Raw genomic sequence first — 16,984 nt, forward strand, 5'->3', positions numbered from 1 at the left:
CCTGAAAAAAAAAAAAAATGAAATCACTAAATCAGAAAGATACATGCATCCCAGTGTTCACAGGAACACTACTTACAGTAACTGAAATATGGAAGCAGAGGCCCCAGGGTGGCACACGTCCAGGAGCTGGTGCCTCTCCCCCCTGGCTATGCAATCCTAGGGCAGCCAAGGTCCCCTTTGCTGGTACCTTGCAAACCTGTGGAAGACAGCTGGTGAAGGGATGAGTTCCTGCTCTGCGTTCAGACAGTATCATGATAAACCTAGTTGTGTTACCTTGGATACATTGTTTCTACACTCCAAGGCTCAGCTTTCTTTGTAAACTGGAGGAGGACAAGAATAAGAGTAGACTCTCTCAGAAACAATCTTGCATTAGAATTACCTAGCTAAGTCGCTTCAGTCGTGTCGGACTCTGTGCAACCCCATAGATGGCAGCCCACCAGGCTCCCCCGTCCCTGGGATTCTCCAGGCAAGAACACTGGAGTGGGTTGCCATTTCCTTCTCCAATGCATTAAAGTGAAAATTGAAAGTGAAGTCGTTCAGTCGTGTCCGAATCTTAGTGACCCCATGGACGGCAGCCTACCAGGCTTCTCCGTCCATGGGATTTTCCAGGCAAGAGTACTGGAGTGGGTTGCCATTGCCTTCTCTGAGAATTACCTAGAGTTTTCTCAAAATGCTCCATAGGTGACCTACCAAATCAGAATCTTCAAGAGTAGGGACAAGAATTTGCATGTTCCTGGTAATTTCATGCACCTCTAGTTGCCTGCGTGTGTGTTGGAAGGAGTTGAGGGATTATTAATTATATATATATTTCTGTATTGTTTGTCTAGTTATGTAATGAGCAAGAACATCTTTTGTAACTTAAACAAACAAAAAAGCCATGATGTCCAAAGAAAATATATCTGTGGTGAATTATCACTTGGAAAAAAAAAAAAAAAAGACATGGAAGCAAACCAAGTCTCCATTTGTATTTGATTTGCATGGATAGAGGAGATGTGGTGTGTATGCCCAGGTGTGTGTGTGTGTGTAATATTACTCAGCCATTAAAAAGAGCAATGGCATTTTGTCATTTGCAGCAACGTGGATGGACTTAGAGAATATTATGCTTAGTAAAGTAAGTCAGACAAAGACAAATATGGTGTGACTTCAAGTGTATATAGCAAAACAGAAATAAACTCACAGATATAGTAGTGAGTTTACCAGTAGTGATTACTGGTAATTACTCCCAGTGGGGAGGGGCAAGATAGGGTTATGGGATTAAGATATACAAGCTATTAAGTATAAAATAGATAAAACTATAATGTATAAAAAGCAATGAGGATATATCATATAACACAGGGACTTATATTCATTGACTTGTAATAACTTTAATTTAGTATATTTTGTAGAAATACGGAATCACTATCCCACACAGTGATTATATTAGTGCAACTAATATAATATTGTAAGTTAATTATGCATTTAAAAAAAGAATGGATCTGTGACCCAGTGGAACCGAGGTTTTTCTATTTCCTTCAGAGAGGCGTAAACTTGATTCCTCTTTTCACTAGAAGAAAACAGTATGCAATTAATTTTTACATAAGAAATTCTTATCTGGTGGACAGTGGAAATTCTAAAAGCAAAACATTTTGAAAACAATTCCAAAATAGAAATAAGAACCATTATTTTGAGCTGAATAATTACAACAGCCACCGTCAGGGAAAAAAAAAAAAGATGTGTGTCCTAATCACCAGAACCTGTGAATACATTTGCTCACATGGCAAAAGGGACTTTGTATCTGTGATTAAGAATCTTGAGATAGAGGGTTATGATTTTTCTAGGCAGGCCTAATGATGTGCTCATGTGGGTACTTATGAAAAAGATGCAAGAGAGTCAAAAGCAGAGAAGGTGAAATAACAAGAGAAGAATTGGGAAAGAAAGAGAAAACTAAAGATGCTATGCTGCTGGCACTGAAGATGAAAGAAAGGGTCATAGGTCAAGGAATGTAGGGAAACTCTAGCAAGTGCAAAAGACAACATATTCTTCTTCAATGTCTCTAAGAGGAGCCTGCGTGGATAATACCATGTCCTCAGACCAATGAGCCTGTCTGGGGCCATAGGAATTCTAGAAGTGTAAGAGAATAAAGGTGCATTGTTTTAAGCATTGAGGTTGTGATAATTTGTTGGAGCAACATTAGAAAACTAATATAGCCAGCTTTTCACACTGCCCTCACCAAGCAATACCAAGTTCTGGGAAAATAAAACTTATAATCTACTTTGAGAAATATTTCTTCCCTATGCAAGAGGAGTATAGGTGAACCACTGAAAATCAGTGAAATCAGCTTACCTGTCACAGTCTCATGGTAGTGTACTATGTACCAAAAAAGAAAAGAATATGGCAACCATGTTTACAGATGCAAATGATTATACTTGTGAGAAATAGCCTCATAAATGCCTGTGCCTATGCCTATATCATGTTAGAAAGTCATTGGAGGGCAAAAATATTCTATCTCTAATTGTTGTTTTTGCAAACCTTAGGAAACTAAAGTTCTTAAGGAAATTAAATTTCCTTAAAGCAAGCCTTGTTTAAATCTTAAAAATATAATCTCTGCTTTCTGCCATGAGCCAAGCTAAATAATAAATGCCTTGGACAGAATACATCTGTAGAGGATGGGATGGATTTTAGAATTATAAAACCTGGTTTTAAGTCCTAGCTCTGTTCTAACTTTAAAGAGATACAAAAATTAAATGAGATGATAGGTGACTGTATAACATGTAATCATTGTATTTAAAAACATAATAAATAATGCCATTTAAATAATGTGACACATTTATCTAGTTTATCTGTTTATCTGTTTTTTCCATCATCACAGCACCTCTGAGATGGCAGTAAGTGGATCTGACTGCTTTTCCTACCTATTGTTGTGCCTACCATTGAGCCCTGAACAACAGAATCTTCATGGAAAAAAGTGCTTATTGAATAAAAAGAAAAGATGTGCCAGGAAACGCATGTGCTGCACTGAAGTCACTGCTCCAGAAAGCACTTCACTGTCCTAGTCCTAAAATAGTATTTTTGCTTCTACAAAATTTGAGATGGATTTTTAATTTAGTTTAACTAGGTGCTGAATACCTAATTAACACTTAAAGAGCTTCAGTCTGGATCAGAATGAAGATGCCTACTAACAATAGTTAATGATTATTTATGGCAATATTTTAAAAATGAGCATTCTAATGGGGTTACATAAATATTTGACACAGTTTAATTATCTTTATAAATGTGAATAGGAGCTGAGGAAGTAATACCATTCCTCAGTAGGCATTCCTATCTAATAATGTGGGTGGTAAGTGGAATTCATTTGGAAAAACAAGGTTTTGTGTTCTTTCTAATGTAATTTCTATATTTTGCTAATTCCTTAGAGATGAGCTACTTAAACAGAAAACAAGTCTCACATTGGAGATTTGATTTTTTCTTCCGAGAATCCCTTGGACAGCAAGGAGATCCAACCAGTAAATTCTAAAGGAAATCAATCCTGAATATTCATTGGGAGGGCTGATGCTGAAGCTGAAACTCTAATATCTTGACCGCCTGACTTATTGGAAAAGACCCTGATGCTGGGAAAGATTGAAGGCGGGAGGAGAAGGAGATGACAGAGGATGGGATGGTTGGATGGCATCACCTACTCGATGGACATGAGTTTGAGTAAGCTCCGTGAGTTGGTGATGGACAGGGAAGCCTGGCATGCTACAGTCCATGGGGTCACAAAGAGTCAGACATGACTGAGCGACTGAACTGAACTGAACTGAGACACAGCGTCAGGTTTAGCTGCACGTTTTCAAAACACTTTTTAATATGGAAAGTGGCTGCTTCATGATCTGCATAACTGTTAACAATGTCATCATTATAATACTGCCAACAATCACAAATATTTCTATTGTCTGTTATTTAGAAGTCATTATCCCAAGTCTAGAAATAAGATAAAATTGATAGTGCTAGCTATTAATTATATCTTCACAACTAGTATATAGACTCCATGAAAGTGAGGACCATGTTATTCTCAATTATTTTTTCATTTTCAAATTATTTTTTCATTTGCAATCATAAACTAAGTACTCTAGATTTTTTTCAAGAAACAGATCTATAAAATTAAAATTGAAATAGTAATGACCCTCTGGTTGCTATTCTGCCCTTCCTCTCAACATGGTTTTCAGTAGTTCATGGTCAGTATTGATTCTGCTTGATCAGCGCTTATTATTTACAAATTTTAAAATGTTTTGAAAATCACATACCGCAACAAAGAAAAGTGTTTTAAAGTGTAATACATTTGAACAATTTTTACAAAGTTGAATAATTGGTAACAATAATGGCGCTGATGGTTAAAATGAGAGAAATGAACATAAAGGGGAAAATTACTAATCATGTAGCCTATTAATAACCAACTTAAGAAAGTAGAAAGATCTTAGAAATTCAGAAAAAAGAGAAGTTGATGGGTCTAGTCTAAAGCAAGAAATATTTATAAAACATATGACATGTAAAGAAGGTACTAAATTACTGGTATGATATGATTGAATAAAAGGGAAGGTAAAAATTTCAGGTCCAATTAAATATCCATATAAATTTATATTAAATGATAAGACATTCAATTAAAATGTTTTAACTTTCTGAAAGATAAAATGATTGGGAATTTGAAGAAATGTAACAACATTGAACTATTTCCAAGGTAAAGAAAATTGCAATGTCTTGATAGTATTCTATAGAAAAGGTTTTCTATATTTTTTAATGTGGCAATGGTAAGGAAAATTGAGTCAGAAAGTGTCCATAAAGGTTGCCCATTAAGCATATAAGATATGCTTAGTAAGTATTTTTTGGATTGCATAAGATTTCATTTTTTTTTAATTTTATCTTTTTTACACTAAAACACTTGTTATTAAAGTATTAACAATAATGTGATAGTTTCAGGTGAACAGCAAAGGGACTCAGTCATACATATACATATACATGTATCCATTTTTTAAATTAAATACTTATAACTAATAGTTTAACATTGAGAGTTAAAATATGATTTAAAGAAAACACAGAACTATCATTGCTATGAAATACCATTGTTGTGCTTTGTTGTTCAGTAACCTATTAATTAGTCAAAGGTAAAGGGAATTCAGAAAATATGTTTAACTGACTTAAAAAGAAAACAAAAAATATAACAATTTATGGGCTGAAGTTGATGTAGTCTTCCAGAGAAATTTATAAATACAAATATTTATATTTGAAAAAGAAAAATATCTCAAAATAAGCTATGAGTCTTAAGAAACTTAAAAAGAGGAACTAGTCATACCTAAAGCAGGCAGAAGGAAAGAAATAGTTAAGATTTAAACTGAAATAAAACAGAAAAAAGAAAAACAATTTTTAAAGTCATAAATTTTATGAACATTTTTAGAAGACCTAAAGAAGGGTAGCTTCCATCAGGAAGTTTCCATAAGCCTTGTACCCATAACCATCAGAGGATAGACAGGATGAAAATCACAGTCACAGAAAACTAAACAAAATGACCACATCAACCTTCTCTTACTCATTGAAAGTACGAGCCATGCCATGTGGGGCCACCCAAGATGGACAGGTCATGATAGAGAGTTCTGACAAAACATGGTCCACTGGAGGAAGAAATGGCAAACCACTTCAGTATTCTTGCCTTGAGAACCCCATGAACAGTATGAAAAGGCAAAAAGATAGTACATTGAAAGATGAACTTCCCAGGTTGGAGGATGCCCAATATGCTACTGGAGAAGAATGGAACAGTAACTCCAGAAAGAATGAAGAGACAGAGTCAAAGCGAAAACACACTCAGTTGTGGATGTGACTGGTGATAGAAGTCAAGTCCGATGTTGTAAAGAACAATATTTCATAGGAACCTGGAAAGTTAGGTCCATGAATCAAGGTAAACTGAGAGTGGTCAAACAGGAGATGGCAAGAGTGAACACCAACATTTTAGGAATCAGCGAACTAAAATGGACTGGGATGGGTGAATTGAATTCAGATGACAGTTATATCTACTACTGTGGCCAAGAATCCCTATGAAGAAATGGAGTAACCCTCATAGTTAACAAAAAGACTCTAAAATGCAGTACTTCGATACAATCTCAAAAGCAACAGGATTATCTCTGTTTGTTTCCAAGGCAAAACATTAAATATCACAGTAATCCAAGTCTATGCCCTAACCACTAATGCTGAAGAAGCTGAAGTTGAATGGTTCTATGATGACTTACAAGACCTTCTAGAACTAACATCAAAAAAGATGTCCATTTCACCATAGAGAACTGGAATGCAAAGGTAGGAAGTCAAGAGATCCCTGGAGTAAATTTGGCCTTGGAGTACAAAATGCAGTAGGACAAAGGCTAGTAGAGTTTTGCCAAGAGAACACACTGGTCACAGCAAAAACACTCTTCCAGCAACACAAGAGACGACTCTATACATGGAGATCACTAGACTGTCAATACTGAAATCAGATTGATTATATTCTTTGCAGCCAAGATAGAGAAACCCTATACAGTCAGCAAAATCAAGGCACGTAGCTGACTGTGGCTCAGATCATGAACTCTTTATTGCCAAATTGAAGAAAGTAGGAAAAATCACTAGACCATTCAGGTATGATCTAAATCAAATCCCTTATGATTATACAGTGAAATTGACAAATAGTCAAGGAATTAGATCTGATAGAGGTTCATGACATTGTATAGGAGGCAGTGATCAAGACCATACCCAAGGAAAAGAAAAATAAAATGGCAAAATTGTTGTCTGAGGAGGACTTACAAATAGCTGAGAAAAAAAAGAGAAGTGACAGGCAAAAGAGAAAAGGAAAAATATATACCCATCTGAATGCAAAGAATAGCAAGGAGAGATAATAAAGCCTTCCTCAATTATTAATGCAAAGAAATGGAGGAAAACAACAGAATGGAAAAGACTAGAGACCTCTTCAAGAAAATTAGAGATACCAAGGGAACATTTCATGTAAAGGTGGGCACAGTGAAGGACAGAAACATCATGGACTGAAAAGTAGCAGAAGATATTAAGAATAGGTGGCAAGAATACACAGAAGAACTTTACAAAAATATGATAATGACCCAGGTAAGCGCGATGGTACAATTACTCACCAAGAGCCAGATATCCTGAAGTGTGAAGTTAAGTGGGCCTTAGAAAGCATCACTATGAACAAAGCTGATGGAGGTGATAGAATTCTAGCTGAGCTATTTCACATATTAAAAGATGATGCTGTGAAATTGCTGCACTCAAAATGCCAGCAAATTTGGAAAACTCAACAGTGACCACAGGAATGGAAAAGGTCAGTTTTCATTCTAATGCCAAAGAAAGGCAATGCCAAAGAATGTTTAAAATACTGCACAATTGCACTCATCTCAAACACTTGATAAGGAACGTTCAAAATTTCTAAGCAAGGCTACAACAGTATGTGAACTGAATACTTCTGGGTGTTCAAACTGGATTTAGAAAAAGCAGAGGAATCAGTGATCAAACTGCTAAATCTGTTGGATCTAAGAAAAAGCAATAAATTTCCAGAAAAACATCTATTTCTGCTTTACTGACTATGCCAAAACCTTTGACTGTGTGGATCACAACAAACTGTGGAAAATTCTTAAAGAGGTATGAGCACCAGACTACCTTATCTGCCTCCTGAGAAATCTGTATGCATGTCAAAAGCAAATGTTAGAAAGGAATATGGGAAAAGGACTAGTTCCAAATTGGGAAAGGAGTACCTAAAGGCTGTATATTGTCACCCTGTTTACTTAAATTATATGCAGTGTACATTATGAAAAATGTGAGGCTGGATGAAGCACAAGCTGGAATCAAGATTGCTGGGAGAAATATCAATAACCTCACGTATGCAGATGACACCAAAATTATGGCAGAAAGCAGAGAGGAATTAAAGAGCCTCTTGATGAACGTGAAAGAGGAGAGTGAAAAAGTTGGCTTTAAACTCAGCATTCAGAAAACTAAGATCATGACATCCTATTTCATCACTTCATGGTAAATAGAAGGGGAAACAATGGAAACAGTGACAGATTTTATTTTCTTAGGCTCCTAAATCACTGAAGATGGTGACTGCAGCAATGAAATTAAAAGACACTTGCTCCTGGAAGGAAAAGCTATGACCAACCTAGACAGCATATTAAAAAGCAGAGACATTACTTGGCCAACAAATGTCCATCTAGTAAAAATCTATCATTTTCCAGTAATCATCTATGGATATGAGAGTTGGGACCATAAAGAAAGCTGAGTGCTTAAGAATTGATACTTTTGAACTGTGGTGTTGGAGAAGACTCTTGAGAGTCCCTTGGACTGCAAGGAGATCCAACCAGTCAATCATAAAGAAAATCAACCCTGAATATTCATTGGAAGGACTGAAGCTGAAGCTAAAGCTCCAATATTTTGGCCACCTGATGTGAAGAACTGACTCACTGAAAAAGACCCTAATGCTGGGAAAGATTGAAGGCAGGAGGAGAAGAGGGTGACAGAAGGTGAGACGGTTGGATGGAATCACCTATTCGATGGACATGAGTTTGAACAATCTTGGAGTGTTGATGGACACGAAGGCCTGGCATGCTGCAGTCCATGGGGTTGCAAAGAGTTGGACATGACTGAGGGACTGAACTGGAACTGGAAAAAAGTTTAGAAGAATTAAAGAAGGTTCTTTAGAGGAACAAAATTTAACAAGCTTTTTTAGCTAAAGAGATGAAGAAAGGAGAAAACATATGTTAAAATCAGGGATGAAATATGTTCATTATTTCCAACCTCACTAATATGAAAAATATTGTAAAGAAACACTGTTAACAAATGTATTTGAACAAAATTAGATAATTTAGACAATATAGACAAATTCTTGAAAATTCACATTATAGACAAATATTTAAAAATGCATTGAAGAGGAAGTAAAAAATATCAAAATTCTTAAAGCAAGTGAAGAAATTAAAATTGTTTTTCTTTTCCATCTTGCCAAAATAGTTTTTAATCTTGACATAAAGAAAGCTTCCCTGGTGGCTCAGATGGTAAAGCGTCTGCCTGCAATGCAGGAGACCCGGGTTTGATCCCTAGGTAGAGAAGATCCCCTGGAGAAGGAAATGGCAATCCACTCCAGCTCTCTTGCCTGGAAAATCCCATGGATGGAGGAGTCTGATAGGCTAAAGTCCATGGGGTCACAAAGAGTTGGACATGACTGAGTGACTTCACTTAAAGAAAGCCTTAGGAATATATGACTTCACCATTGATTTCTTATTGTTTATCTGACTGTTTACTCTATAAATCAAGTCCAAATCATTGTGACTCCGTGGACTATATCACACCAGGCTTCCCTGTCCTTCACTATCTCCCAGAGTTTACTCAAATTCATGTCCATTGAATTGGTGATGCCATCCAACCATCTCATCCTCTATCACCCACTTCTCCTTCTGCCTTCAATCTTTCCCAGTATCATCATCTTTTTCAGTGAGTCAGCTCTTCACATCAGGTAGCCAAAGGAATGGAGCTTCAGCCTCACCATCAATCCTTTCAATGTATATTCAAGGTTAGTTTCCTTTAGGATGGACTTGTTTGATATCCTTGCTGGCCAGGGGACTCTCAAGAGTCTTCTCCAACATCACAGTTCAGAAGCATCAATTCTTCAGTGCTCTGCCTTCTTTATGGTACAATTTTCACATCTATACATGACTACTGGAACCATAGATTTGACTATACAAATCTTCCTAGGCAAAGTAAGGTCTCTGATTTTTTTTATATATATACTTTCTAGTTTGGTCCTAACTTTTCTTCCACAGAGCAACCTGTTTAAATTTTATGGCTGCAGTCACCCTCTGCAGTGATTTTGGAGAACAAGAAAATAAAATCTGTCACTTTTCCCATTGTTTCCATCTATTTGTCATGAAGTGATGGGACCTGATGTCATGATCTTTGTTTTTTGAATGTTGAGTTTTAAGCCAGTGTTTTTCACTCTCCTCGTCCACCTTCATCAAGAGGTTCCTTAGCTCCTCTTCACTTTTCTGCCGTTAGGATGGTATCATCTGCATATCTAAGGTTGTTATATTTCTCCTATCAATCTTGACTCTAACTTGTGATTCATCGAGCCTGGCATTTCACATGATATACTCTGCAAATAAGTTAAATAGACAGGGTGGCAATATACAACCTTGACATACTCCTTTCCCAATTTGGAACCCATTCCATGTCTTTTCTAACTATTGTTTCTTGACCTGAATATAGGTTTCTCAAGAGGGATGTAAGGTGGTCTGGTATTCCTATCTTTTTAAGAATTTTCCACAGTTTATTGTGATCCATTTAGTCAAAGGCTTTTGCATAGTCAGTGAAGCAGTAGATCTTTCTCTGAAATTCTCTTGCTTTTCCTATGATTCAAAATATTTCAGCAATTTGATCTCTGGTTACTCTGTCTTTTCTAAATTCAGCTTATAGTTCTCAATTCATGTACTGTTGAAGCCTAACTTGAAGGATTTTGAGCATTATTTTGCTAGCATGTGAAATGAGTGCAATTGTGTGGTAGTTTGAACATTCTTCATCATTGGTCTTCTTTGTCTTCCACCCTTGTGGCTACTTCTGAGGTTTCCAAATTTGCTGACATATTGAGTCCAGCAGTTTAACAACATCAGTTTAGGATTTGAAATGGCTTAATTGAAATTCCATCATCACCACAGCATGGTTTGTAGTGATATTTCCTAAGGCCCACCTGGCTTCACACGCCAGGATGTCTGGCTTTAGGTGAGTGACCACACCATCGTGATCTTGGTCATTGTGACCTCTTTTACACAGTTCTTCTGTGTATTCTTGCCACCTCTTCTTAATCTCTTCTAATGTTAGGTCCTTGCCATTCCCGTCCTTTCTTGTGCGACCTTTGCATATACCCATCATTGCATACTGATCCGAGATTCTAACCTTCGTCCATGTAGACTCCTCATGCCACAGAGCAACTAAACCCATGTGCCACAACTACTGAAGACTGAGCACCCCCGAGCCCATGCTCTGAAATCTATGCAACTAGAAAATGCCTGCTCACCTCAAAGAAGATCCATTGCAGCCAAAAATAAATAAGTAGGAAAATATTTATTAAAAATAATAAAAACTAAAGCTAAAGCACTACTGATCCTTCACAATCTCTATAAAAATGGAGAAAGAATGATTTTCCAATCCAATTCTTAAGGACAGTATTATCCTAACTTTGACAAAGCCATTACAAAGGAAAACAAAATAGTTCACTATCCCTCATGCCTGCATGCATGTTAAGTCGCTTCAGTTGTGTCCAGCTCTTTTGGGCCCTATGCACTATAAACCACCAGGCTCCTCTGTCTGTGGAGTTCCTTGGGCAAGAATACTGGAGTGGGTTGCCATGCCCAACTCCAGAGGATCTTCCCAACCCTGGTATTGGACCATGTCTCTTATGTCCCCTGCATTGGCAGGTGGATTCTTTACCACTAGCATCACCTCAGAAGCCCCAGTATCCCTCATGAACACATACTAAAAAAATCCTTAGCAAAGTATTAGTGAGTATATTCAATAACATACAAAAAACATTATACAGCATGAGAAAGCTCAATTCATCCTAGGAACGCAAGATTAATATGACATTTAAAAACCAATAATATTAAATACAATATTAATAGGAAAAGGTAAAAATTTACTAATAATCATCAAATACAAAACATCTGACAAAATTAAGCACTTCTTCATCTGAAAAAATGTTCAGATTCTACAAATAGAAAGATATATCCTCAATCATATACAAGGTATATATCAAAAACCTACAGCTAAAATACTACTTACTGATGGCTGAATACTTTCACCCTGAAATCAGTCATTACAGTGGCAGAACTCCAATAGGAATGAAATAGATTACAAGACCAAAAGTAATTACTATTTGATTCTTTAGAGAAAAATTTTGTGGATCCCTATCTACATGAAAGAAGTCACCTACAAAAAACTACCTATGATTGCATTTATATGATATTCCAGAAAGACAAAAGAAAATCAGTGATTGCCTGAGCCTGAGAGTGAAGACATGGATTGACTACAAACAGGCAAGAGGGAACTTGCTGGGGGATAAAAACGTCTTAAGATTGGATTGTGATGACAGTTGTACAATTCTATATGTTTATTAAAAAAAACACTCTAAATTGAACTTATAAAGGGTGAATTTTCATATATAAATTATATTTCACTGAAACTTAAAATTTAACAGGCAGTGTAATTCTTTTACAAAAATTATTTTAATCCAAATGACAAAATACTCATTTACTATGATTAAAATTTGAATTTTCTATTATTTAATTTTATAATTTTTATGTAAAAAAACTTTGTCTCTCAGTCCCATACAGGATAAACTCAAGGAGAAATAAGTCAAGACATATACTAATCAAACTAATAGAGATTAAACACAAAGAAAAATATTAAAAACAGTAAAGGAAAAGCAACAAGTAACACACAAAGGAAAATCATACAATAAACAGCTGATTTTTTAGTGTACATTCTACAGGCCAGAAGGGAATGGAAGGTTGTATTTACAGTACAGGAAAAAAAAAATCTACTGACATGATTACTACACCTGGCAAAGACCTCATTCAAAACTGATGGAGAAATCAACAGCTTTAAAGACAAGCAAAAGTTAAGACAATTTAGTGCCACCAAATCAGCCTTACAACAAATATTAAAGGGACTCACAGCAAACTATAATGTCAATAGTGAAAAACTGAAAGCATGCCCTCTAAGATCAGGAACAAAACAACATGCCCACTCTTAACACTATCCAGCATAGTTTTAGAAGTCCTAGCTGCAGCAACAGAGAATTAAAAGAAATAAAAGGAATCCAGATTGGAAAAGAAGTAAAACTCTCACTGTTTGCACACAACATGATATTATACATAGAAAGCCCCAAAGATACCATCAGAAAATTACTAGAGCTAATCAGTGAATTTAGCAAAGTGGCAGGATACAAGATCAATACCCAGAAATCACTTGCATTCCTATGCACAAACAATGAAATACCAGAAAGAGAAATTAAGGAATTAATCCCATTTAGCATTGCAACAAAAATAATTAAATACCTAGAAATAAACCTACCTAAAGAGCTGACCCATTGGAAAACTTCTTGATGCTGAGAAAGATTGAGGAAAGAAGGAGAAGAAGGCATCAGAGGATGAGATGACCAGACGGTATCACTGATGCTATGGACATGAACTTGGGCAAGCTCTCAGAGATGGCAACAGAGAGGCCTGGCATACTGCAGTCCATGGGGTTGCAAAGAGTAGGACACAACTGGGTGACTGAAGAACAACAACAAGGAGACAAAAAAGCTGTATAGAGAAAACTATAAGATACTGATGAAAGAAACCAAAAATGACATAAACAGATGGAGAGATATTCCATGTTCCTGTGTTAGAAGAATTAATATTGTGAAAATGACTATACTACAAAATGTAATCTACAGATTCAATGCAATCTCTATCAAATTACCAATGACATTTTTCACAAAACTAGAACAAAAAGTTTCACAGTTCATATGAAAAAGACCCAGAAGAGACAAAGCAGTATTGAGAAAGAAGAATGGAGCTGGAAGAATCAACTTTCCTGACTTCACACTATACTACAAAGCTATAGACATCAAGACAATGTGGTACTGGTACAAAAACAGAAATATAGACCAATGGAACAAAATAGAAAGCCTAGAAATAAACCCACACACCTATGGATACCTTATTTTTGACAAAGGAGGCAAGAATATATAATAGAGCAAAGACAATCTCTTCAACAAGTACTGTTGGGAAAACGGGACAGCTATGTGTAAAAGAATGAAGTTAGAATACTTCTTAACACAATACTCAAAGATAAACTCAAAATGCATTAAAGACCTAAATATAAGACCAAAAACTATACAACTCTTAAAGGAAAACATAGGCAGAACACTCTCTGACATGAATCACAGCAAATTTCTCTATGACCCACCTTCTAAAGTAATAGAATTAAAAACAAAAATAACCAAATTTGACCTAATTAAGCTTCAAAGATTTTGCACAGGAAAGGAAACTCAAAACAAGGTAAAAAGACAGCCCATGGAATTCTCTAGGCAGAATACTAAAGTGGGTAGCCTTTCCTTTCTCTGGGGGATCTTCCCAACCCAGGGATCAAACCCAGGTCTCCTGCATTGCTGACAGATTCTTTACCAGCTGAACCACAAGGAAAGCCCAAGAATACTGGAGTGGGTAGCCTATCCTTTCTCCAGAGTATCTTCTTGACCCAGGAATTGAACCAGGGTCTCCTGCATTGCAGGCAGATACTTTACCAAGTGAGCTATCAGGAAGCCCTCAGAATGGGAGAAAATAATAGCAAATGCCACAACTGACAAAGGATTAATTTCAAAAACATACAAGTAGCACATACAAGTCAATACCAGAAAAACAAACACCAAAAAAATGGGCAAAAGACCTAAACAAACAGTTGTCATAAGAAGACATACTAATGGCTAATAAACACAGGAAAAGATGCCCAAACTTGCTCATCACTAGAGAAATGTAAATCAAAGCTACAGTGAGGTATCACCTCACACAGGTCAAAATGGCCATCTTCAAAAATCTACAAACAATGAATTCTGGGAGGGTGAGGAGAAAAGGAATCCTTTTGCATTGTTGTTGGGAATGTAAATTGTTACAGTCTCTATAGAGATTCCTTAAATAAATAAATAAAACTAGGAACAAAACCACCTACTGACCTGGGGAACTCATCTTTCAGTATCATATCTTTTTGCCTTCATGGGTTTCTCAAGGCAAGAATGCTGATGTGACCCAGCAACCCCACTACTAGGATATACCCGGAGGAAAGCAAAATTGGAAAAGATAAACGCACTCCAATTTTAATTGCAGCCCTATTTACAATACCTAGGATATGGAAGCAAACTAGATGTCCATCAACAGATGAATGGATAAAGAATTTGTAGTAGATATACACAACAGAATATTGCTCAACCATATAAAGGAACACATTTTTGTCAGTTCTAATGAAGCGGAAAACTAGCCAAACTGACCACTGAAAATATGAGCCATACTGTGTAGGGCCACCCAAGATGGACAGGTCATGGTGAAGAGTTCTGACAGAACATGGTCCACTGGAGAGGGGAATGGCAAACCACTTGAGCATTCTTAACTTGAGAACCTCATGAATAGTATGAAAAGGCAAAAAGATATAATACTGAAAAATGAACTCCCCAGGTCGGTATGTGCCCAATATACTACAGGAGAAGAGCAAAGAAATAGCTCCAGAAGGAGTGAAGAGGCTGAGCCGAAGTGGAAACAGTGCCCAATTTTGGATGTGTCTAGCAGTCAAAGTGTAGGAACAATACTGCTTAAGAAACTGCAATGTTAGGTCGATGAATCAAGGTAAATTGGAAGTGGACAAGCAGGAAATGGTAAGAGTGAACATGGATATTTTAGGAATCAGTGAGCTAAAATGGAGTGGAATGGGCAAATTTTATTCAGATGACCATTATATCTACTGCTGTGATCAAGAATCCCTTAGAAGAAAAGGAGTAGCCACCATAGTAAACAAAAAAGTCCAAAATGCAGTATTTGGGTTCAATCTCAAAAACAACAGAATGATCTCTGTTCAGTTCCAAGGCAAACCATTCAATATCACAGTAATCCAAGTCGATGCCCAAACCACTAATGCCAAAGAAATTGATGTTGAACAGTTCTAATATGACCTACAAGACCTTTTAGAACTAACACCAAAAACAATGTCCTTTTCATCATACGGGACTGGAATGCAAAAGTAGGAAATCAGAGATACCTGGAGAAAGAGGCAAGTTTGACCTTGTTGCCAAAAAAACACACTGGTCATAGCAAACACCTTCTTCCAGCAACACAAGAGATGACTCTATACATGGAGATCACCAGATGGTTAATAGTGGAATCAGACTGATTATATTCTTTGCAGCCAAAGATGGAGAAGCTCCATACAGTCAGCAAAAACAAGACCAGGAGCTGACTGTGGCTCAGATCATGAACTCATTATTTTGCCAAATTGATATTTAAATTGAAGAAAGTAGGGAACAAGACCATTCAGGTATGACCTAAATCAAATCCCTTAGGAGTATATAGTAGACGTACAAATAGATTCAAGGGATTAGATCTAAAAATACAGTGCCTGAAGAACTATGGACTGACGTTTGTAACATTGTGTAGGAGGCAGTGGGCAAAAGTACCCCTAAGAATGAGTAATGCAAAAAGGCCAAATGGCTTTCTGAGGACACCTATACAAATAGCTGAGAAATGAAGAGAAGCAAAAAGCAGAGAAAAGGAAAGATATATCCACCTGAATGCAGAGTTCTAAAGAAAAGAAAGGAGAGATAAGAAAGCCTTCCTAAGTGAACAACGTAAAGAAACAAAGGAAAACAACAGAATGGGAAAGACCAGAGAATTCTTCAAGAAAATTAGATACTAAGGAAAATTTTCATGCAAAGATGGGTACAATAAAGGACAAAAACAGCAAGGACATAACAGAAGCAGAAGATATTAACAAGAGGTGGCAAGAAAACACAGAAGAACTATACAAAAAATAACTTAATGACTCAAATAACCATGATGATGTGATCACTCATCTAGAGGCAGGCACCTTGGAATGCGAAGTCAAGGGGGCCTTAGGAAGTATCGCAAGAACAAAGTTAGTGGAGGTGGAAGAATTCAAATTGAGCTATTTCAAATCTTACAGATGATTCTGTTAAAATGTCACACTCAATATACCAGCAAATTTGAAAAACCCATCAGTGGCCACAGGACTGGAAAAGATCAATTTTCATTCCAGTCCCAAAGAAAGACAACATCAAAGAATGTTCAAACCACCACACAGATGCAGTCATTTCACATGCTAGCAAAGTAGTGCTCAAAATTCTGCAAATTAGGCTTCAATAGTATATGATCCGAGAAATTCCAGATTTTCAAGATGGATTTAGAAAAGACAG

At 36.6% G+C, this 16,984-nt stretch overlaps 1 long non-coding RNA gene across 1 annotated transcript; it reads left to right on the plus strand.

Annotated features, from left to right (window-relative positions):
• Nucleotides 1-6,633: 6,633 nt before the first annotated feature.
• LOC120876155 lies at nt 6,634-16,217 on the plus strand. Its single transcript, XR_005724115.1, has 2 exons — nt 6,634-6,686; nt 16,168-16,217. It is a non-coding gene; the product is annotated as an uncharacterized LOC120876155 (long non-coding RNA).
• Nucleotides 16,218-16,984: the final 767 nt, after the last annotated feature.

Source organism: Oryx dammah, unplaced genomic scaffold, assembly GCF_014754425.2.
Source record: "Oryx dammah isolate SB20612 unplaced genomic scaffold, SCBI_Odam_1.1 HiC_scaffold_17, whole genome shotgun sequence".
In the NCBI taxonomy this organism is placed as follows: Eukaryota; Metazoa; Chordata; class Mammalia; order Artiodactyla; family Bovidae; genus Oryx; species Oryx dammah.